Here is a 23,956-nt window from a genome sequence, read left to right on the forward strand (position 1 = left end):
GCCCAGAGGCCAATATTTTTCTACCAATGATTGATGGAGTTATTTTCTCTGGTAGATTTTGGAACCCAAATCAAGGAAAAAAAATATAGGCTTTCTATGGACCACAATTGGAGAGAGAGAGAGAGAGATGGCACACCCAGGAGTCAAGACTGGCACACAAGCAGAAAGGCCAATATTAATCTCCCACTGTTTTTTTTTTTTTTTTTTTTTTTTCAGGGAGACTTTAGAAAAAAAAAAAATAAAAAAAATATGATTTTATCAGGAAGAATTTAGAAACCAAATAAAATAAAATGATTTTTTCAGGGAGAATTTAGAAAACAAATAAAACCAAAAATAGGCGTTCTATGGCCCACTGACTGAGAGATGACGCACACAGGAATCAGGAGTGGCACACAAGCCCAGAGGCCAATATTTTTCTACCAATGATTGATGGAGTTATTTTCTCTGGTAGATTTTGGAACCCAAATCAAGGAAAAAAAATATAGGCTTTCTATGGACCACAATTGGAGAGAGAGAGAGAGAGAGAGAGAGAGAGAGATGGCACACCCAGGAGTCAAGACTGGCACACAAGCAGAAAGGCCAATATTAATCTCCCACTGTTTTTTTTTTTTTTTTTTTTTTTTCAGGGAGACTTTAGAAAAAAAAATAATAAAAAAAATATGATTTTATCAGGAAGAATTTAGAAACCAAATAAAATAAAATGATTTTTTCAGGGAGAATTTAGAAAACAAATAAAACCAAAAATAGGCGTTCTATGGCCCACTGACTAAGAGAGAGAGAGAGAGATGGAACGCTTAGTACTGGCACACAAGCCCAAAGGGCAATATTAATCTCCCTTTTTTTTTCCAGGGAGAATTTCTAAAACCCCCCCCCAAAAAAAAATAGGCTTTCTATGGCCCACTATTTGTGAGAGAGATGGGACGCTCAGGACTGGCACAGATGGCACGCTCAGGACTGGCACAGAAGCCCAGAGGCCAATATTAATCTCCCTTTTTTTCTGGGAGAATTTATAAAACCAAAAAAATATTTAAATAGGCTTTCTATGGCCCACTATTTGTGAGAGAGATGGCACGCTCAGGACTGGCACAGATGGCACGCTCACAACTGGCACACAAGCCCAGAGGCCAATATTAATCTCCCTTTTTTCAGGGAAAATTTATAAAACCAAAAAAAAAATTAAATAGGCTTTCTATGGCCCACTATTTGTGAGAGAGATGGCACGCTCAGGACTGGCACAGATGGCACGCTCACAACTGGCACACAAGCCCAGAGGCCAATATTAATCTCCCTTTTTTCAGGGAAAATTTATAAAACCAAAAAAAAAATTAAATAGGCTTTCTATGGCCCACTATTTGTGAGAGAGATGGGACGCTCAGGACTGGCACAGATGGCACGCTCAGGACTGGCACAGAAGCCCAGAGGCCAATATTAATCTCCCTTTTTTTCTGGGAGAATTTATAAAACCAAAAAAATATTTAAATAGGCTTTCTATGGCCCACTATTTGTGAGAGAGATGGCACGCTCAGGACTGGCACAGATGGCACGCTCACAACTGGCACACAAGCCCAGAGGCCAATATTAATCTCCCTTTTTTCAGGGAAAATTTATAAAACCAAAAAAAAAATTAAATAGGCTTTCTATGGCCCACTATTTGTGAGAGAGATGGCACGCTCAGGACTGGCACAGATGGCACGCTCACAACTGGCACACAAGCCCAGAGGCCAATATTAATCTCCCTTTTTTTCTGGGAGAATTTATAAAACCAAAAAAATATTTAAATAGGCTTTCTATGGCCCACTATTTGTGAGAGAGATGGCACGCTCAGGACTGGCACAGATGGCACGCTCACAACTGGCACACAAGCCCAGAGGCCAATATTAATCTCCCTTTTTTCAGGGAAAATTTATAAAACCAAAAAAAAAATTAAATAGGCTTTCTATGGCCCACTATTTGTGAGAGAGATGGCACGCTCAGGACTGGCACAGATGGCACGCTCACAACTGGCATACAAGCCCAGAGGCCAATATTAATCTCCCTTTTTTCAGGGAAAATTTATAAAACCAAAAAAAAAATTAAATAGGCTTTCTATGGCCCACTATTTGTGAGAGAGATGGCACGCTCAGGACTGGCACAGATGGCACGCTCACAACTGGCACACAAGCCCAGAGGCCAATATTAATCTCCCTTTTTTCAGGGAAAATTTATAAAACCAAAAAAAAAATTAAATAGGCTTTCTATGGCCCACTATTTGTGAGAGAGATGGGACGCTCAGGACTGGCACAGATGGCACGCTCAGGACTGGCACAGAAGCCCAGAGGCCAATATTAATCTCCCTTTTTTTCAGGGAGAATTTATAAAACCCAAAAAAAAATAAAATAGGCTTTCTATGGCCCACTATTTGTGAGAGAGATGGCACACTCAGGACTGGCACACAAGCCCAAAGGCCAATATTAATCTCCCACTGTATTTTTATCAGGGAGAATTTATACACCCCACAAAAAAAAATACAGAAAAATGAAAAGGCTTTCTATGGCCCACTATGTGAGAGAGATGGCACACACAGGGATGGCACTCTAGCAGAAATGCCAAATTGCCAATCTTAACCCCTTTACCCCCAAGGGTGGTTTGCACGTTAATGACCAGGCCAATTTTTACAATTCTGACCACTGTCCCTTTATGAGGTTATAACTCCGAAACGCTTCAACGGATCCTGGTGATTCTGACATTGTTTTCTCGTGACATATTGTACTTCATGATAGTGGTAAAATTTCTTTGATAGTACCTGCGTTTATTTGTGAAAAAAACGGAAATTTGGCGAAAATTTTGAAAATTTCGCAATTTTCAAACTTTGAATTTTTATGCAATTAAATCACAGAGATATGTCACACAAAATACTTAATAAGTAACATTTCCCACATGTCTCCTTTACATCAGCATAATTTTGGAACCAATTTTTTTTTTGTTAGGGAGTTATAAGGGTTAAAAGTTGACCAGCAATTTCTCATTTTTACAACACCATTTTTTTTTAGGGACCACGTCTCATTTGAAGTCATTTTGAGGGGTCTATATGATAGAAAATGCCCAAGTGTGACACCATTCTAAAAACTGCACCCCTCAAGGTGCTCAAAACCACATTCAAGAAGTTTATTAACCCTTCAGGTGTTTAATAGGAATTTTTGGAATGTTTAAATAAAAATGAACATTTAACTTTTTTACACAAAAAATTTACTTCAGCTCCAATTTGTTTTATTTTACCAAGGGTAACAGGAGAAATTGGACCCAAAAAGTTGTTGTCCAATTTGTCCTGAGTACGCTGATACCCCATATGTGGCAGTAAACCACTGTTTGGGCGCATGGGAGAGCTCGGAAGGGAAGGAGCGCTATTTGACTTTTCAATGCAAACTTGACAGGAATTGAGATGGGACGCCATGTTGCGTTTGGAGAGCCACTGATGTGCCTAAACATTGAAACCCCCCACAAGTGACACCATTTTGGAAAGTAGACCCCCTAAGGAACTTATCTAGAGGTGTGGTGAGCACTTTGACCCACCAAGTGCTTCACAGAAGTTTATAATGCAGAACCGTAAAAATAAAAAATCATATTTTTTCACAAAAATTATATTTTTGCCCCCAATTTTTTATTTTTCCAAGGGTAAGAGAAGAAATTGGACCTCAAAAGTTGTTGTCCAATTTGTCCCGAGTACGCTGATACCCCATATGTGGCAGTAAACCACTGTTTGGGCGCATGGGAGAGCTCGGAAGGGAAGGAGCGCCGTTTGACTTTTCAATGCAAAATTGACAGGAATTGAGATGGGACGCCATGTTGCGTTTGGAGAGCCACTGATGTGCCTAAACATTGAAACCCCCCACAAGTGACACCATTTTGGAAAGTAGACCCCCTAAGGAACTTATCTGGATGTGTGGTGAGCACTTTGACCCACCAAGGGCTTCACAGAAGTTTATAATGCAGAGCCATAAAAATAAAACAAAATTTTTTTCCCACAAAAATTATTTTTTAGCCCCCAGTTTTGTATTTTCTCTAGGGTAAGAGGAGAAATTGGACCACAAAAGTTGTTGTCCAATTTGTCCTGAGTACGCTGATACCCCATATGTGGGGGGGAACCACCGTTTGGGCGCATGGGAGGGTTCGGAAGGGAAGGAGCGCCATTTGGAATGCAGACTTAGATGGAATGGTCTGCAGGCGTCACATTGCGTTTGCAGAGCCCCTAATGTACCTAAACAGTAGAAACCCCCCACAAGTGACACCATTTTGGAAAGTAGACCCCCTAAGGAACTCATCTTGATGTGTTGTGAGAGCTTTGAACCCCCAAGTATTTCACTACAGTTTATAACGCAGAGCCATGCAAATAAAAAATATTTTTTTTTCCACAAAAATTATATTTTAGCCCCCAGTTTTGTATTTTTCCAAGGTTAGCAGGAGAAATTGGACCCTAAATGTTGTTGTCCAATTTGTCCTGAGTACGCTGATACCCGATATGTGGGGGGGAACCACCGTTTGGGCGCATGGGAGGGCTCGGAAGGGAAGGAGCATCATTTGGAATGCAGACTTAGATGGATTGGTCTGCAGGCGTCACATTGCGTTTGCAGAGCCCCTAATGTACCTAAACAGTAGAAACCCCCCACAAGTGACCCCATATTGGAAACTAGACCCCTCAATGAACTTATCTAGATGTGTTGTGAGAACTTTGAACCCCCAAGTGTTTCACTACAGTTTATAACGCAGAGCCGTGAAAATAAAAAATCTTTTTGTTTTCCCACAAAAATTATTTTTTAGCCCCCAGTTTTGTATTTTCCCAAGGGTAACAGGAGAAATTGGTCCACAAAAGTTGTTGTCCAATTTGTCCTGAGTACGCTGATACCCGATATGTGGGGGGGAACCACCGTTTGGGCGCATGGGAGGGCTCGGAAGGGAAGGAGCATCATTTGGAATGCAGACTTAGATGGATTGGTCTGCAGGCATCACATTGCGTTTGCAGAGCCCCTAATGTACCTAAACAGTAGAAACCCCCCACAAGTGACCCCATATTGGAAACTAGACCCCTCAATGAACTTATCTAGATGTGTTGTGAGAACTTTGAACCCCCAAGTGTTTCACTACAGTTTATAACGCAGAGCCGTGAAAATAAAAAATCTTTTTGTTTTCCCACAAAAATTATTTTTTAGCCCCCAGTTTTGTATTTTCCCAAGGGTAACAGGAGAAATTGGTCCACAAAAGTTGTTGTCCAATTTGTCCTGAGTACGCTGATACCCCATATGTTGGGGTAAACCCCTGTTTGGGCACACAGGAGAGCTCGGAAGGGAAGGAGCACTGTTTTACTTTTTCAACGCAGAATTGGCTGGAATTGAGATCGGACGCCATGTCGTGTTTGGAGAGCCCCTGATGTGCCGAAACAGTGGAAACCCCCCAATTATAACTGAAACCCTAATCTAAACACACCCCTAACCCTAATTCCAACGGTAACCCTAACCACACCTCTAACCCTGACACACCCCTAACCCTAATCCCAACCCTATTCCCAACTGTAAATGTAATCTAAACCCTAACCCTAACTTTAGCCCCAACCCTAACTGTAGCCCCAACCCTAACCCTAACCCTAATCCTAGCCCTAACCCTAGCCCTAACCCTAGCCCTAACCCTAGCCCTAACCCTAGCCCTAACCCTAGCCCTAGCCCTAACCCTAGCCCTAACCCTAGCCCTAACCCTAGCCCTAACCCTAGCCCTAACCCTAGCCCTAACCCTAGCCCTAGCCCTAACCCTAGCCCTAACCCTAGCCCTAATGGGAAAATGGAAATAAATACATTTTTTTTTATTTTTCCCTAACTAAGGGGGTGATGAAGGGGGGTTTGATTTACTTTTATAGCGAGTTTTTTAGCGGATTTTTATGATTGGCAGCCGTCACACACTGAAAGACCCTTTTTATTGCAAAAAATATTTTTTGCAATACCACATTTTGAGAGCTATAATTTTTCCATATTTTGGTCCACAGAGTCATGTGAGGTCTTGTTTTTTGCGGGACGAGTTGACGTTTTTATTGAAAACATTTTTGGGCACGTGACATTTTTTTATCGCTTTTTATTCCGATTTTTGTGAGGAAGAATGACCAAAAGCCAGCTATTCATGAATTTCTATTGGGGGAGGCGTTTATACCGTTCCGCGTTTGGTAAAATTGATAAATCAGTTTTATTCTTCGGGTCAGTACGATTACAGCGATACCTCATTTATATCATTTTTTTATGGTTTGGTGCTTTTATACGATAAAAACTATTTTACAGAAAAAATAATTATTTTTGCATCGCTTTATTCTCAGGACTATAACTTTTTTATTTTTTTGCTGATGATGCTGTATGGCGGCTCTTTTTTTGCGGGACAATATGACGCTTTCAGCGGTACCATGGTTATTTATATCTGTCCTTTTGATCGCGTGTTATTCCACTTTTTGTTCGGCGGTATGATAATAAAGCGTTGTTTTTTGCCTCGTTTTTTTTTTTTTTTTCTTACGGTGTTTACTGAAGGGGTTAACTAGTGGGCCAGTTTTATAGGTCGGGCCGTTACGGACGCGGCGATACTAAATATGTGTACTTTTATTGGTTTTTTTTTTTTATTTAGATGAAGAAATGTATTTATGGGAATAATATTTTTTTTTTTTTTTCATTATTTTGGAATATTTTTTTTTATTTTTTTTACACATTTGGAAATTTTTTTTTTTACTTTTTTACTTTGTCCCAGGGGGGGACATCACAGATCAGTGATCTGACAGTTTGCACAGCACTCTGTCAGATCACTGATCTGATAGGAGTGCAGGCTGCTTCACAGTGCCTGCTCTGAGCAGGCTCTGTGAAGCCACCTCCCTCCCTGCAGGACCCGGATCCGCGGCCATCTTGGATCCGGGGCTCGAGCAGGGAGGGAGGTGAGGAGACCCTCGCAGCAACGCGATCACATCGCGTTGCTGCGGGGGGCTCAGGGAAGCCCGCAGGGAGCCCCCTCCCTGCGCGGTGCTTCCCTGTACCGCCGGCACATCGCGATCATCTTTGATCGCGGTGTGCCAGGGGTTAATGTGCCGGGGGCGGTCCGTGACCGCTCCTGGCACATAGTGCCGGATGTCAGCTGCGATAAGCAGCTGACACCCGGCCGCGATCGGCCGCGCTCCCCCCGTGAGCGCGGCCGATCGGCTATGACGTACTATCCCGTCCAGGGTCAGATAAGCCCAGGGCACCTCGACGGGATAGTACGTCTAAGGTCACAGAGGGGTTAATCTCCCACCAAAAAAAAAAAAAAAAAAAAAAACAGGGAATGTCCTACAATTACTATCTCCCTGCCTGCAGTAATCTCAGCCAGGTATGGCAGGCAGCTACTATCTCCCTGCCTGCAGTAATCTCAGCCAGGTATGGCAGGCAGCAATAAGGAGTGGACTGATGCACAAATGAAATAAAAAGTGTGGACAAACAAAAAAGATAGCTGTGCAGAAAGGAAGGAACAAGAGGATTTGTGCTTTGAAAAAAGCAGTTGGTTTGCACAGCGGCGTACACACAGCAATGCAGCTATCAGGGAGCCTTCTAGGGCAGCCCAATGAGCTACAGCGCTGAGGGGAAAAAAAAAAAAAAAAAACTTCCACTGTCCCTGCACACCGAGGGTGGTGTTGGACAGTGCAAATCGCTGCAGCACAAGCGGTTTTGTGGTTAATGGACCCTGCCTAACGCTATCCCTGCTTCTGACAAAGCGGCAGCAACCTCTCCCTAAGCTCAGATCAGCAGCAGTAAGATGGCGGTCGGCGGGAACGCCTCTTTATAGCCCCTGTGACGTTGCAGACAGCAAGCCAATCACTGCAATGCCCTTCTCTAAGATGGTGGGGACCAGGACCTATGTCATCACGCTGCCCACACTCTGCGTTTACCTTCATTGGCTGAGAAATGGCGCTTTTCGCGTCATTGAAACGCGACTTTGGCGCGAAAGTCGCGTACCGCATGGCCGACCCCGCACAGGGGTCGGATCGGGTTTCATGAAACCCCGACTTAGCCAAAAGTCGGCGACTTTTGAAAATGTTCGACCCGTTTCGCTCAACCCTACTTATTACACAATCTGGGTAGGAGGTTGCGCTGACTGCTGCTGCCCAGTGACCTGTTGGAGAAAAGCACTTCCATCTATATTTTTATATCTAGTGTGAGTGTATACTCCTCTATCACCACTCTCTCCGGTGTCCAGCGCCGATCAGCTCTGCAGACTCTCCGGGTCACACTGCGGTTTGCATGTCCTGGAAGTGGTTTTTACAGTGTGAGTCTATGGAGCATCAGCTCCATAGGCTTTCATTGTAAGAGAGACTTCTGTTATGTTTTCCCCAATGTGGAGCTTATTGTTTTCCACATGGGTTTTTTTTGCCTTCCCCTGGATCAGCATGTTAGGGCATGTTAGGTTAGGCTATGGGTTGAACTAGACGGACTTAACGTTTTCCTTCAACCTTAAAAAACTATATTACTATGATACTATTATATACTGAAAACACAAAATGACTCTAAACCAGTAAAAAACTTACTAAAGGTATCTCCCCTTTTCTAAAACGGTCTCAGTAGCTTTCTGCCCTACTTCCTTGTACATGCCTGTTTGACTTAATCATTGTGCTTTCTACCACTTAACCTTGGAAGGGTTTTCTGGAATTCTTTCCTATGGCTATACTAGCTTGGCTAAACGCTGTCAGCTGCCAGAGCTGCCTGTCGCTCCAGACTTGGCTTCATTCTGATGTCTGCTTGTTTCAGTTGGCGCTAATCTTTTCCTTTTTGTGACTAAACTGCTTTGGCAGCATGTTCCCTAGGAGTCCAGTTTGGGTGCAGCGTTTCTTTAATACAGCAGCCAGGTGATAATAATAGTAGGTGCAGGAAACCAGAGATTTAAAAAATTGCCCTATTCACATTTTAGAAATGAGGAAAGTTGACATTTCAAAAAATGAGTTGCCTTATTTTAAACTGCCGATTGACAAAATTCTCTATTTTATTTAAACCTGCCTTTTTTTCATATACATATGAATAGAAAATGAGCAATTCTTCTGTTATACTCTTAGATTTTTTTCTTGGCAACTTAAAGGGAATCTTTCACCAGGTTTTTGACACTTAATTTAAGATCAACGTAATGCAGGGGCAGAGACTCTTGATTCCAGCAATATATCACTTTGGCCGGGGTCACACTTGCAAGTGCAATGTGAAAAACTCTCGTTCAGCTGTTTGTATTTCTATGCAGCTGGACGCTGCGGTCCCGAGTTCCAGCAGTGCCATGTATTGATGTGAGAGACTCATGAGAGTTTCTCGCATTGCACTTGCAAGTGTGACCCCGGGCTTATTTGCTTGCTGAAGTTTTCTTAAAATCAGTGAATTATCAGCAGGAGATTTTCACTAGAAAGCTATTAAACTTCCTAGCATATAGTCCTCCATATTCATGATCTTCATATACCCCCACCTCTGATTGGCAGATTTCTGCCTATGCATAGTATACACAGAAAGCTGTCAATCAGTGGTGTGTGCAGGGTAATACAGAGCTGATCATTTAAATAACTGGTAGATCTGCAGCAGATAAAACTAATGTACTTTAATAAAAACTGCAGCAAGTGATGCATTTCCCCACAAACAAAGTTCATTTTAATCAATAGAACTTGGAATAATAGCAACTTCCACAGTTGGATCTGTTTAAATAAAATGTTCCTGTGCTGAAACAATTTTAGGCCATGTTCACACGTTGCGGTTTTTACCGCGGATCAACGGCGTTTTTGACGCTGCAGATCTGCAGCAGTTTTCCATGCGGTTTACAGTACCATGTAAACCAATGGAAAACCCAATCCGCTGTGCACATGCTGCGGAATAAAGTGTGCGGAAACGGAGCGTTGTTTTTTTCCGCAGCATGTCAATTCTTTGTGTGGATCTGCAGCGTTTCTGCACCCATTGACTGGCATTGAGTCGGGCACATCCGCAGCAAAACCGCAGATGTAAAAAAGATCTGCGATTTTGCTGCGGGGGAAACGCTGCAGATCGGGAGGGGAGAGTATGTGGGCGTTCTCGCTCTCTCAAAAAAACGGATCAGTCCTCAGTCTGTACTCTTCCCCCAACCAGGAAAGAGAGTTGTAGAAGTGTACTGTAATACACCAACCAGGTTAACAAGGTGATACAAACCGGGATAAAAGAAAATACCAATCATACAAATAAATGCACACAAACAGAGGAATGCACCAGGTAGTGGAGTAAGGGGTAAAACCAAAGTAGGAAAAGGAAGGGAATTAGCACACAACCAAAACCTAGCAAAGTCTCAGATAAATCCACCAAGTGCCTCATCAAACAACAAATCATCATCTCCTAACTGTGCAGCATGAAGCTAACTCTGGCAATGAGTGCTAGCCAGGACTCGGAATATACAGTGGGGGAAATACGTATCTGATCCCTTGCTGATTTTCTAAGTTTGCCCACTGACAAAGACATGAACAGTTTATCATTTTGATTTTGATATCATGATGAGGTTTGCGCACATGTCAGGAGGAATTTTGGTCCACTCCTCTTTGCAGATCATCTCTAAATCTGATACCACATCGCAGAAATGGATCTGCTGGGGCCACCGGGCTTTCAGAAAATGCCGGTGGAGCCCTGCCGCACCACAGAGCACCACCGCACCACAGAGCATGACCGCCGCACCATAGAGCACGACCAACGCACCAGCCTGGGTAGGGAGGCTGTTGGACCGGGACCGCCGCCACAGTGTTTTGTAAGTATATTGCGACCAAAAGACACATCCCCATTTTTTCCCCAAAAAAAGTGCATCTAATAGTCCGAAAAATATGGTAGTCATAATAGCAGCTATGAGTTCTTCTAAGCAGCTGCCTAGCACTCTGAAAATGAAAATAGTGGAGGGCCACAAAGCAGGAGAAGATAGAAAAGCGTTTTCAAGTTGCCTTTTTCTCAGTCGAAATGTAATTAAGAAATGGCAGTTAACAGGAACAGTGGAGGTCAAGATTAGGTCTGGAAGACCAAGCAAAATTTCAGTGAGAGCTGCTCATAGGATTGCTAGAGTGGCAATTCAGAACCCCACTTGACTGCAAAAGACCTTTAGAAAGATTTAGTAGATGCTGGAGTTGTGCTACATTGTTCTACCGTTCAGAGACACCTGCACAATTAAAGCCTTTATTGAACAGTCATCGGAAGAAAACTTCTCCTGTGTTATCACCATAAAATTCAGCATTGGAACTATCTAAACAAGCCTGATGCATTTTGGAAAGAGGTCCTGTGGATCAATGAATGAAAGAATGGATTCAATTAAATTTCAACAAATTCCTAATGCAAACATAACACCATCTATAAAAAAGCTGGTTGAAAAGGCGATGGCTTCAACAAATGGATAATTATCGTAAACTCATGTCAAAACTCACAATAGACTACCTGAAAAGGTGCATGCTGAAGGTTTTACAATGGCCCTCACAGTCCCCTGATCTGAACATCATTGAAAATCTGTGGCTAGACCTCAAAATAGCAGTGCACGCAAGTCAGCCAAGGAATTTGACAGAAACAGATTTTTCCAAGGAAAAATGGATGAAAATCCCTCAAACAAGAATTGAAAGACTCTTGGCTGGCTACAAAAAGCGTGCACAAGATGTGATGCTTGCAGAAGGGGGTGTTGCTAGGTACTAAACATGCAGGGTGCCCAAACTTTTGCATCAGACCATTTTCCTTTTTTTATTTTTAAAATGTAAAAGATGAATATACACTGCTCAAAAAAATAAAGGGAACACTTAAACAACAGAATATATCTCCAGGTAAATCAAACTTCTGTGAAATCAAACTGTCTACTTAGGAAGCAACACTGTTTGACAATCAATTTCACATGCTGTTGTGCAAATGGAATAGACAACAGATGGAAATTATTGGCAATTATCAAGACACTCAATAAAGGAGTGGTACAGACTACATCTCAGTACCAATGCTTTCTGGCTGATGTTTTGGTCACTTTTGAATGTTGGTTGTGCTTTTACATTCATGGAAGCATGAGATGGACTCTACAACCCACACAAGTGGCTCATGTAGTGCAGTTCATCCAGGATTGCACATTAATGCGAGCTATGGCAAGAAGGTTTGCTATGTCTGTCAGTATAGTGTCCAGAGGCTGGAGGCGCTACCAGGAGAGAGGCCAGTACACCAGGAGATGTGGAGGGGGCCGTAGGAGGGCAACAACCCAGCAGCAGGACCGCTTCCTCAGCCTTTATGCAAGGAGGAACAAAAGGAGCACTGCCAGAACCCTGCAAAATGACCTCCAGAAGGCCACAAATCTGCATGTGTCTGCACAGACGGTTAGAAACCAACAACATGAGGATGGTCTGAGTGCCCGATGTCCACAGATGGGGGTTGTGCTCACAGCCCAACTCCGTGCAGGACGCTTGGCATTTGCCACAGAACACCAGGATTGGCAAATTTGCCACTGGCGCCCTGTGCTCTTCACAAATGAAAGCAGGTTCACACTGAGCACATGTGACAACCGTGTTGAGATAATCTTATAAATGTGCCCCTGCTCTGTACTGTGTAATGGCCGTGTCTGTCTGTACAGCAACACGGTCTGACCATACCACAGCTCCTGGGCAAGGGAGGAAGCAAAAAACTATACAGACACTACAGCAGGGGATCACAGCTGATTCTTTCTTTTAGGTAAAATATTGTTTAAAAACAGGCAAGTAAATGTTTTACCTCACATAAAGCATCAGCTGTGAGTGATCTCATGCTGTCCTGTCTGTATCCTCTTTTTTTTTCTCCTGCTCGGGAGCTGTAGTATGTACATACTGTAGCAATGGCACATGTCTAAGATTATCTCAGCACAGGAACATTATTTTTAAACACATCGAATTGTGGAAATGTTTATTATTTTAAGATCTGTTGACTAAAATATACTTTTGTTCATGAGGAAAACCCCTTAACATTAACTTTAGCCCTTTTAGAGATCATTTCATCTTCATCTTGCATAACTGTTCAAAATAAGTAAATTTGACCAGTGGTGCCCAAACTTTTACATGCTACTGTACTTTCCCTCTAACGGCCGTGGGTGGAGAGGAGCGCTGTCCGCGAATGTTAACCTGTTAAATGCCGCTGTCAAACTCTGACAGCGTCAATAACACTTCGCCAGCATGGAAGTGCATCATTCTATGCCTCCATCGCCACTACCTTGACGTGATGTGTTGCTGTGATATTGCTGTATATAGTACAAGCGATAAGATAATCACAGGTTCAAGTCCCCTAAGGGAGCTTATAAATACAGTGAAAAGTAAAATAAAAGGTTTTTTAAAAAATCTGAAAAAATAATTACCGTATATACTCGAGTATAAGCCCCTCTCGGCTTATACTCGAGTCACGGTGGGCGGCAGGGTCGGAGGGGGAGAGAACGCTGAGGCATACTTACCTAGTCCCGGCGATCCTGGCGCTCCCCCTGCCGTCCCACGGTCTCCGGGTGCTGCAGCTCTTCCCCTCTTCAGCGGTCACTTGGGACCGCTCATTAGAAAAATGAATATGGACTCCACTCCCATAGGGGTGGAGCCGCATATTCATTTCTCTAATGAGCGGTGCCGGTGACCGCTGATAGAGGAAGAGGCTGCGGCACCGAAGACCAGCTGTCCAGGAGAAGGAGCGGGACGGCGGGAGCAGGTAAGTATGTCATATTTACCCATCCCCGTTCCACATGCCGGGCGTCGCTACATCTTCCCGGCGCCGCTCCATCTTCCCAGCGTCTCTCCGCTCTGACTGCAGGTCAGAGGGCGTGATGACGCATATAGTGTGTGCACCGCCCTCTGCCTGATCAGTCAGTGCGGAGAGACGCCGGGACCGGACCCTGGGAGCTGCAAGCAAGAGAGGTGAGTATGGCATTTTTTTTATTGCAGCAGCAGCAGCAATGGCACAGCTTTCTATGGTACATCAATGGGACAATAATGAACGGTGCAGAGCACTATATGGCACAGCTATGGGGCAATAATGAACGGTGCAGAGCACTATATGGAACAGCTATGGGGCAATAATGAATGGTGCAGAGCACTATATGGCAGCTATGGGGCCATAATAAACGGTGCAGAGCACTATATGGCACAGCTATGGGGCAAAAATGAACGGTGCAGAGCACTATATGGCACAGCTATGGGGCAAAAATGAACGGTGCAGAGCACTATATGGCACAGCTATGGGGCAACAATGAACGGCGCAGAGCACTATATGGCACAGCTATGGGGCAATAATGAACGGTGCAGAGCACTATATGGCACAGCTATGGGGCAATAATGAACGGTGCAGAGCACTATATGGCACAGCTATGGGGCAATAATGAACGATGCAGAGCATTGTATATGGGGCACAGCTTTATATAGAGCATCTTATGGGCCCATCATGAACTGTATGGAGCATTATATGGGGCTCCTGATTCAATATGGATATTCAAAAACACTTAACCTACTGATGTCTCAATTAATTTTACTTTTATTGGTATCTATTTTTATTTTTGACATTCACCGGTAGCTGCTGCACTTTCCACCCTAGGCTTATACTCGAGTCAATAAGTTTTCCCAGTTTTTTGTGGCAAAATTAGGGGGGTCGGCTTATACTCGGGTCGGCTTATACTCGAGTATATACGGTATCCTGATCGGTAAATGGCATAAACAGACAAAATTAAAAACTCCGAAATTGTGATTTTTTTTTTTGTTTGGTCTTCTTAATACCACACAAAATGCTGAAAGAAGTGATCAACATGTCATATCTATCACAATATGGTATCAATAAAAATATTGTTGCCCCCTGCGAAAAATAAGCCGTCACACAGACCACAAAGTCTCGGAAAATGGCGACACTATCCCAAAACATTTTTTTTCTAGTTTCTGATTTTTTTTCCACCACTAAAATAATACAAAAACTGGACAAGTTTAGTATCTCTGTAATCTCACAGATGAGTAGAATAATACCGCCACCTAATTTTACCACACAACGTATGCAGTAAAAAACATTCCCAAAAACAATGTCAGAATTGCTTTTTTTTTTTTACAACTCTCCTCGGAAATAAACAAGTCCTCATACGTGTACGTGGACAGGAAAATAAGAAAGCGAAGAAAAGGCTAAACTTGCTTTCATAAAGGTGTATGTTTTTACACCTGCCTCATCAGGTCTAAGATCTTCTTAACCATGGGCATCACACATAATATGAAATCAGGTGACTTCAGCAGCAGCTGTGCTTCAGGGCAAAGACTCAACATGCAGTAAACCACATCTGTGCTGGAGATCTCCTAAAATTTTAGGAGTATGATATGGTGGAATATTGACCTGAGAGTCAGTCAAGATTTTTTGGTTTTAAAATATATAAAGAATAAATTTCCATTGCCTCGGCAGCTGTGTAAAGAAAACACATCCTTCAGCAGGAAGAACAATGTTTCCATTCACCTTAAAACCATAGCATGCAAAGCAACATATCCCCTCCCTCCTTAAATCTCCTGTACATGTTGTGTCCAACAGAGCCTTGGATCCTCTCAGTTTTTCTCGTCAGAAAATGCTTACTTGCACTATTTTGATGTCCAGTCTTATCCACAATTTTACACAAAATGAGTGAGTTATGTAAAACACTTGCCAGTCTAAACTTTATGGAAAACATCAAGTTACAAATCACAAAGTGAAGTGCATTGACAAAACCCAGAATTTTTTTCCTCCAAACACTCTTATTTTGTGTGTTTTATGGGTGAGACAGCTCTAGAAAATGTTCCTATAACTGCTCCTGTATAAATCCCGGACAGATAGGGTAGATGGGGCATTCATACAATAAATGACACACTGGCATACGGCAGTATAACGGCAATTCTCAATTAGCGGTGTAGCATCAACCATGTAGGCAGATAAGTACAGAAAACCGCAAAGTATATAAATTTGAGTGTGTGTGTGTATGTGTCATATATATATATATATATATATATATATATATATATTGTAGGGATTGTACTCGCTCAGGTGCGGCGGATGACACTCTGGAGGCACGTTTCATTAAAAGTTCACAGGTTTATTGCTCCATAAACCACATAGCAACAGGAACAACAGGTAAACAGTCTTACTTCAGACAGTTGAATCCTCAATGTCCATATTAGAGCTCCGCTCTCTCTCAGACCTGTAGGCATTCAGGCTGTGCCATGTCCAACACGTAGGCTCTCCAGCCTAAATATGGTCTCTGTGTGCTGTTCAGGACGTTTGTCCCCACTTGGAACCGTCCAACACACAGGCCACTCTGCATTGTCCAGCCAGAACACATGGAAGTCTGTCCACTCTTGCAGACTCCCAAACACACTCTCTATGTGCTACACACACCTCTTTACATAGGTGTAACCACACCCAGGAACCCATCACATGATTAGACATGTGGTTCTGACATCACCACAGGTCCTGAAACAAACATAGGCACGGTTATGCCCCTTACCCAGGGGTGAGGTATATGGGTAGCCAGACCCTCCCATCTCTCATAGCTACCCGTAACCCGGACCCAAATATCCTAAACAATTTCTTATTGCTTTATGTGCATTACAGAAAACACTCCGGGTCACATCACAGCAACAAGCCTTCTCTGTGATACATACTTCCCGTCGACTATCCAACCTTTAGCCACGTTACATACCTCCCCCCTCTGCCTAAAGCCGTGGGGCTTGGCACTTGTCCTAAACCGACTAGAGACCCCTCTCAGTCGTCCCTGACAGTCAAACCGTCTGTCTAAGTCAGGGCCTGTTATTGAACCCTTTCGTCGGCATTCGTCATCCCTTTCCGTCACATCCTTTGATAACGATGACCCCTTGTCATCTCGTCTGCTACAGAATCTCCTGCTTAGGTCACTTAACCCTGAGCTAACTGAGGCATCACTGCTTCTACCCGTTTCATCAGGCCACCTTCTCCCATGGTTTTTATTGCCTGGAGAGCAATCCATCCACTTTTGTCTATGTCCTCTGTTATCTTCAGCTTGAGGACTTCTGCTCTTACGCAAACTTCTTCGCCTCTCTGGCAGCTGTTTATTAACTTGCCGTCTCTCAAGTCTCAGCTGCTCTACCTCCCTTAGGTATGCCATGCGATATTCCAGGAGCATGCGGATATTCCTGATACTCTCTCTGGATCCGACAACCAGGAACGGAACCATCCCATCTTCACCCATGACCTGGACCTCTTCATCAACCGGTATCCTCAGTCTCTTCAGACCGGATTTATCCACCATCTCCTGCATCACTCTCCCAAGTTTCCCAATGACTTTCGCCACCAGACCTTTAGGTACTTGGACTGTGTCTTCCACTAAGCCCAGCCGACTAAGAGCTTTCCTTTCACGCTCCAAACATCGAACGGCTTCATCATTCTTCAGAATGATCTTCTGCTTTGTACGGAGGCAGTGTAGGTGCATATCCCTCAGGACAGCCACCCGCTTCACTGTGACTTCCCTAGTCGACAGTATGACCAATTGCGGGGTCTCAGGCGCCCAGTGCACACTACAAGCCTCTACTGCCTTTCTAAATGCCTCATGCACACCCTTCCTGGCGCACACTTCTCGCATGTCTTCGGGTACTTCTATTATGCTCTTGAAAAGCGGGGTCTCATCTTCACGGACATCTGCCACAACCGGGTGACTCTCTTCTTCCGCTTTTAGCATGAACTCTTCCTCAGTCTTTTCTTCCGCTTGAGCCTTCGCGAAGATGGGCATTGGCAACTCCTCTGCCAGGCAGCGACGTTCCTCCTCTCTCTGGAGAAGCTCCTGCTGATGCTTTTCTTGAGCCATTCTGAGCACATCCATATCTTTCAATATGGCCCTATTCATGGCCTGACACGCTGATAGGTGACCTCTGAGTTCAATGATCTCCTTCTCTAGGTCACCCACTTTGTGCTCAATTGCTTGCCTCAGGACCCTTTCTTGTTCAACAGTTTCTTTAAGCAGCTCTGTTATGGTCCTGCTCTCTTTTGGCCAGCACATGTCGCACCACCAGTTCTTTAATTAAACTTTCAAACGGGGGCTCTTGTCCTCCCACACTCTGCCTCTTCAGAGTTCCACCTCTTTCCGCAACCACCTCTATGGTCTCTCGTGAGCTCTCTGTCTGTTTACTGTTCGGTACCTCTGGACTCTTGGTAACTTCAGAGATCTCCATCTCTTCAGCATCAGGTACGTCATCATACTGAGCCAGTTCAGTCTTTCCGGGCATTGCAGACGTGGGTCTACTACAGATCTGTTCTAACCCCAGCCCGACACTATCTACCTCAGTGCTAGGGTTTGTCAGAGATAAAGTGACCTCCTCATCAAGGACAATAATGTTATCTGCACCTAACCCTGTGTCTTCCTCATCATCTTTCTTCTCAGAGGGTATAACTTGTCCCGCCTTTCTGCGGCCCCCGCGACGTGATGAAGATCTGTGATTTTTACTCGGCTCCTCCTTACTGCACTCCTTTCCCTTTGTGCTTGAGTCACAGTCTGAATAGGAGTCACCCCCTCTCACTCTGTCATCCTGGAACAGCAATTCCTCATTTAAACACGTGTCAGACCCACACTTTCTTCCGGTCACCCGTAACTCTGGACTATTAACCTTAGATGTCGCTATCTCCTTTTCACACATCACACAATCCGGAATCACTACAGCCGCCTGTTGTGGTGGGGCTCCCTTAGAGTCATTCCGACTCCGTTCTGAGCAATCAGACACTCCACTTTCCTTACAACAGGGAATGGTAAGTCTGGGACTAAAGGTACATCATGGCTGGCAATAAACGTGGGCGTCTCAATGATTACCCTGGACACCGGATAATCCCTAGCGACCCCATGAATGCAGTGAACTTCCATCTTCCTTCCGGGAATCAGATAGACAGGGAGTGTGGCACTCACCAGCGTCACCAGGCTTCCTGAGTCCAGAAGTACAGTTTCACACACTCCAATGACTTCTACAGAACAGCTCTGTGACATCTTGTCAGATAGAAAGTCAGTACAATATTCTGGACATGCGCTGTTCGAACACTGAACCCGGCAACAATTTATCAACGAATTCGCCGCCGCCCCTTTTTGAGCCACCACCCCTATTTGGGTCGCTGCTCCCTTTTTGGACTCCACCCCCTTTTGGGTTACCACCCCCTTGTGGACCATTTTCTCCTTTAGGGCCACCGCCCCTTTTAGGGACTCCACCCCCTTTTGGGTTACCGCCCCCTTGTGGACCATTTTCTTCTTTAGGGCCACCGCCCCTTTTAGGGACTCCACCCCCTTTTGAGCAACTACCCCCTTTTGAGACGCAGCCCCTTTTTTGCCAACCATAATTATTTGGGCACCGCTCCGTTTTTTTGGGACTCCACCCACTTTTTAGGGACACCACCCCACTCTGTGGTACACCCTGTGGACTTCCCACAGAACTCTCAGGCCCCAGTTTGCACAGCACACCAATGTGACTCTGGCTCTTTAAGAGTCTGCACACTCTAAACCAGCAATGTCTTTTTTTTTTTTTTCCTCTTTTGCTGCAACTGCACTTCACAAGGCTCTGCACTGCGGACTTCTTGGACCCGCCGATCCACAGCAAAACTTTGTAACCCCGCCGAGTTACCGCCAGACGCCTTCAGTCTTCGTGGCTCCGCCGAGCCACAGCAAGTCGATCACAGAAGAAAAAAAAGAAATACATGGACTCGCCGGTCCACAGCAAGCACTTGCACATGTGCTTATAGAAAAAAAAAAACACAGTCTCTCAGTGACCTCTGGTCAGCATAGCACAGACTCCTGTCTGTTACAAAAAAAATCACTGATCCCAATCAGCACAATACACGGTTTTCAGACCATTACCCGCTGGCAACCTGCACGGGTTCCTGGACACCTCTTAGCCTCAGAGGTGCCCCAGACACAATGTCTCTTTCTTTGTTTCACACTGACCCCGGTCAGCACAACACGGATCTCCATCCGTTCTCAGCTTTACAACCCAAACACATTTTCTCACTGATCCCAATCAGCATAACACGGATCTCCATCCGTTACCTGTTGGTGGCAGCCACACAGGTTCCCGGATCCCTCTTCTCCACAGAGGTATCCCATAAACAGCAGTTCTTACTGACCCCGATCAGCATTACTCACGGTTGTCAAGACCGTCCACTCCTCTGGCTCAGACCAGCCATCGCTGCAACATGTGCTCCTTGGATGCCCGCATTCGAAACACCAATTGTAGGGATTGTACTCGCTCAGGTGTGGCGGATGACACTCTGGAGGCACGTTTCATTAAAAGTTCACAGGTTTATTGCTCCATAAACCACATAGCAACAGGAACAACAGGTAAACAGTCTTACTTCAGACAGTTGAATCCTCAATGTCCATATTAGAGCTCCGCTCTCTCTCAGACCTGTAGGCATTCAGGCTTTGCCATGTCCAGCACGTAGGCTCTCCAGCCTAAATATGGTCTCTGTGTGCTGTTCAGGACGTCTGTCCCCACTTGGAACCGTCCAACACACAGGCCACTCTGCAGTGTCCAGCCAGAACACATGGAAGTCTGTCCACTCTTGCAGACTCCCAAACACACTCTCTATGTGCTACACACACCTCTTTACATAGGTGTAACCACACCCAGGAACCCATCACATGATTAGACATGTGGTTCTGACATCACCACAGGTCCTGAAACAAACATAGGCACGGTTATGCCCCTTACCCAGGGGTGAGGTATATGGGTAGCCAGACCCTCCCATCTCTCATAGCTACCCGTAACCCGGACCCAAATATCCTAAACAATTTCTTATTGCTTTATGTGCATTACAGAAAACACTCCGGGTCACATCACAGCAACAAGCCTTCTCTGTGATACATACCTCCCGTCAACTATCCAACCTTTAGCCACGTTACTATATATATATATATATATATATATATATATATATATATATATATCGTACAGACCAAAAGTTTGGACACACATTCTCATTTAAAGATTTTTCTGTATTTTCATGACTATGGAAATTGTAAATTCATACCGAAGGCATCAAAACTATGAATTAACACATTTGGAATTATATACTTAACAAAAAAGTGTGAAACAACTGAAAATATGTCTTATATTCTAGGTTCTTCAAAGTAGCCACTTTTTGCTTTGATGACTTCTTTGCACACTCTTGGCATTCTCTTGATGAGCTTCAAGAGGTAGTCACCAGAAATGGTTTTCACTTCACAGGTGTGCCCTGTCAGGTTTAATAAGTGGGATTTCTTTCCTTATAAATGGGGTTGGGACCATCAGTTGTGTTGAGCAGAAGTCAGGTGGATACACAGCTGATAGTCCTACTGAATTGACTGTTAGAATTTATATTATGGCAAGAAAAAAGCAGCTAAGTAAAGAAAAACGAGTGGCCGTCATTACTTTAAGAAATGAAGGTCAGCCAGTCTGAAAAAAAGGAAAAACTTTGAAAGTGTCCCCAAGTGCAGTGGCGAAAACCATCAAGAGCTACAAAGAAACTGGCTCACATGAGGACCGCCCCAGGAAAGGAAGACCAAGAGTCACCTCTGTTTTTCAGGATAAGTTTATCCGAGTCACCAGCCTCAGAAATCGCAGGTTAACAGCAGCTCAGATTAGAGACCAGGTCAATGCCACACAGAGTTCTAGCAGCAGACACATCTCTACAACAACTGTGTCTGCTGCTAGAGGAGACTTTGTGCAGCAGGCCTTCATGATAAAATAGCTGCTAGGAAATCACTGCTAAGGATAGGCAACAGCAGAAGAGACTTGTTTGGCCTAAAGAACACAAGGAATGGACATTAGACCAGTGGAAATCTGTGCTTTGGTCTGATGAGTCCAAATTTGAGATCTTTGGTTCCAACCACAGTGTGTTTGTGCGACGCAGAAAAGGGGAACGGATGAACTCTACATGCCTGGTTCCCACCGTGAAGCATGGAGGAGGAGGTGTGATGATGTGGGGGTGCTTTGCTGGTGACACTGTTGGGGATTTATTCAAAATTGAAGGCATACTGAACCAGCTTGTCTACCGCAAGATCTTGCAGTGGCATGCTATTCCATCCAGTTTGCGTTTAGTTGGATCATCATTTATTTTTCAACAGAACAATGACCCCACACACACCTCCAGGCTGTGTAAGGGCTATTTGACCAAGAAGGAGAGTGATGGGTTGCTACGCCAGATGACCTGGCATCCACAGTCACCAGATCTGAACCCAATCGAGATGGTTTGGGGTGAGCTGGACCACAGAGTGAAGGCAAAAGGGCCAACAATTGCTAAGCATCTCTGGGACCTCCTTCAAGATTGTTAGAAGACCATTTCCGGTGACAACCTCTTGAAGCTCATCAACAGAATGCTAAGAGTGTGCAAAGCAGTCATCAAAGCAAAAGGTGGCTACTTTGAAGGATCCTAGAATATTAGACGTATTTTCAGTTGTTTCACACTTTTTTGTCAAGTATATAATTCCACATGTGATATTTCATAGTTTTGATGCCTTCAGTGTGAATGTACAATTTTCATAGTCATGAAAATACAGAAAAAACTTTAAATTAGAAGGTGTGTCCAAACTTTTGGTCTGTACTGTTTATATATATATATATATATATATATATATATATATATATATATATATATATATATATATACACACACAGTACAGACCAAAAGTTTGGAAACACCTTCTCATTTAAAGATTTTTCTGTATTTTCATGACTATGAAAATTGTAAATTCACACTGAAGGCATCAAAACTATGAATTAACACATTTGGAATTATATACTTAACAAAAAAGTGTGAAACAACTGAAATTATGTCTTACATTCTAGGTTCTTCAAAGTAGCCACCTTTTGCTTTGATGACTGCTTTGCACACTCTTGGCATTCTCTTGATGAGCTTCAAGAGGTAGTCACCGGAAATGGTTTTCACTTCACAGTTGTGCCCTGTCAGGTTTAATAAGTGGGATTTCTTGCCTTATAAATGAGGTTGAGACCATCAGTTGTGTTGTGCAGAAGTCTGGTGGATACACATCTGATAGTCCTACTGAATAGACTGTTAGAATGTGTATTATGGCAGGAAAAAAGCAGCTAAGTAAAGAAAAACGAGGGGCCATCAATACTTTAAGAAATGAAGGTCAGTCAGTCCGAAAAATTGGGAAAACTTTGAAAGTGTCCCCAAGCGCAGTTGCAAAAACCATCAAGCGCTACAAAGAAACTGGCTCACATGAGGACCGCCCCAGGAAAGGAAGACCAATAGTCACCTCTGCTTCTGAGGATAAGTTTATCTGAGTCACCAGCCTCAGAAATCGCAGGTTAACAGCAGCTCAGATTAGAGACCAGGTCAATGCCACACAGAGTTCTAGCAGCAGACACATCTCTACAACAACTGTTAAGAGGAGACTTTGTGCAGCAGGCCTTCATGGTAAAATTGCCACTAGGAAACCACTGCTAAGGACAGGCAACAAGCAGAAGAGACTTGTTTGGGCTAAAGAACACAAGGAATGGACATTAGACTAGTGGAAATCTGTGCTTTGGTCTGATGAGTCCAAATTTGAGATTTTTGTTTCCAACCACCGTGTCTTTGTGCGACGCAGAAAAGGTGAACGGATGGACTCTACATGCCTGGTTCCCACCGTGAAGCATGGAGGAGGTGTGATGGTGTGGGGGTGCTTTGCTGGTGACACCAGCAAAATTGAAGGCAAAATTGAAGGCATACTGAAAAAGCATGGCTACCACAGCATCTTGCAGCGGCATGCTATTCCATCCGGTTTGTGTTTAGTTGGACCATCATTTGTTTTTCAACAGGACAATGACCCCAAACACACCTCCAGGCTGTGTAAGGGCTATTTGACCAAGAAGGAGAGTGATGGGGTGCTACGCCAGATGACCTGGCCTCCAGAGTCACCAGACCTGAACCTAATCGAGATGGTTTGGGGTGAGCTGGACCGCAGAGTGAAGGCAAAAGGGCCAACAAGTGCTAAGCACTTCCAAGATTGTTGGAAGACC

At 44.0% G+C, this 23,956-nt stretch overlaps 1 protein-coding gene across 1 annotated transcript in view; it reads left to right on the top strand.

Annotated features, from left to right (window-relative positions):
* Window positions 1-23,956, top strand: part of NT5DC1 (5'-nucleotidase domain containing 1) — a 394,037-nt gene that overhangs the window by 103,479 nt on the left and 266,602 nt on the right. The window lies entirely within an intron of this gene.

Source organism: Ranitomeya imitator, chromosome 5, assembly GCF_032444005.1.
Source record: "Ranitomeya imitator isolate aRanImi1 chromosome 5, aRanImi1.pri, whole genome shotgun sequence".
NCBI lineage: Eukaryota > Metazoa > Chordata > Amphibia > Anura > Dendrobatidae > Ranitomeya > Ranitomeya imitator.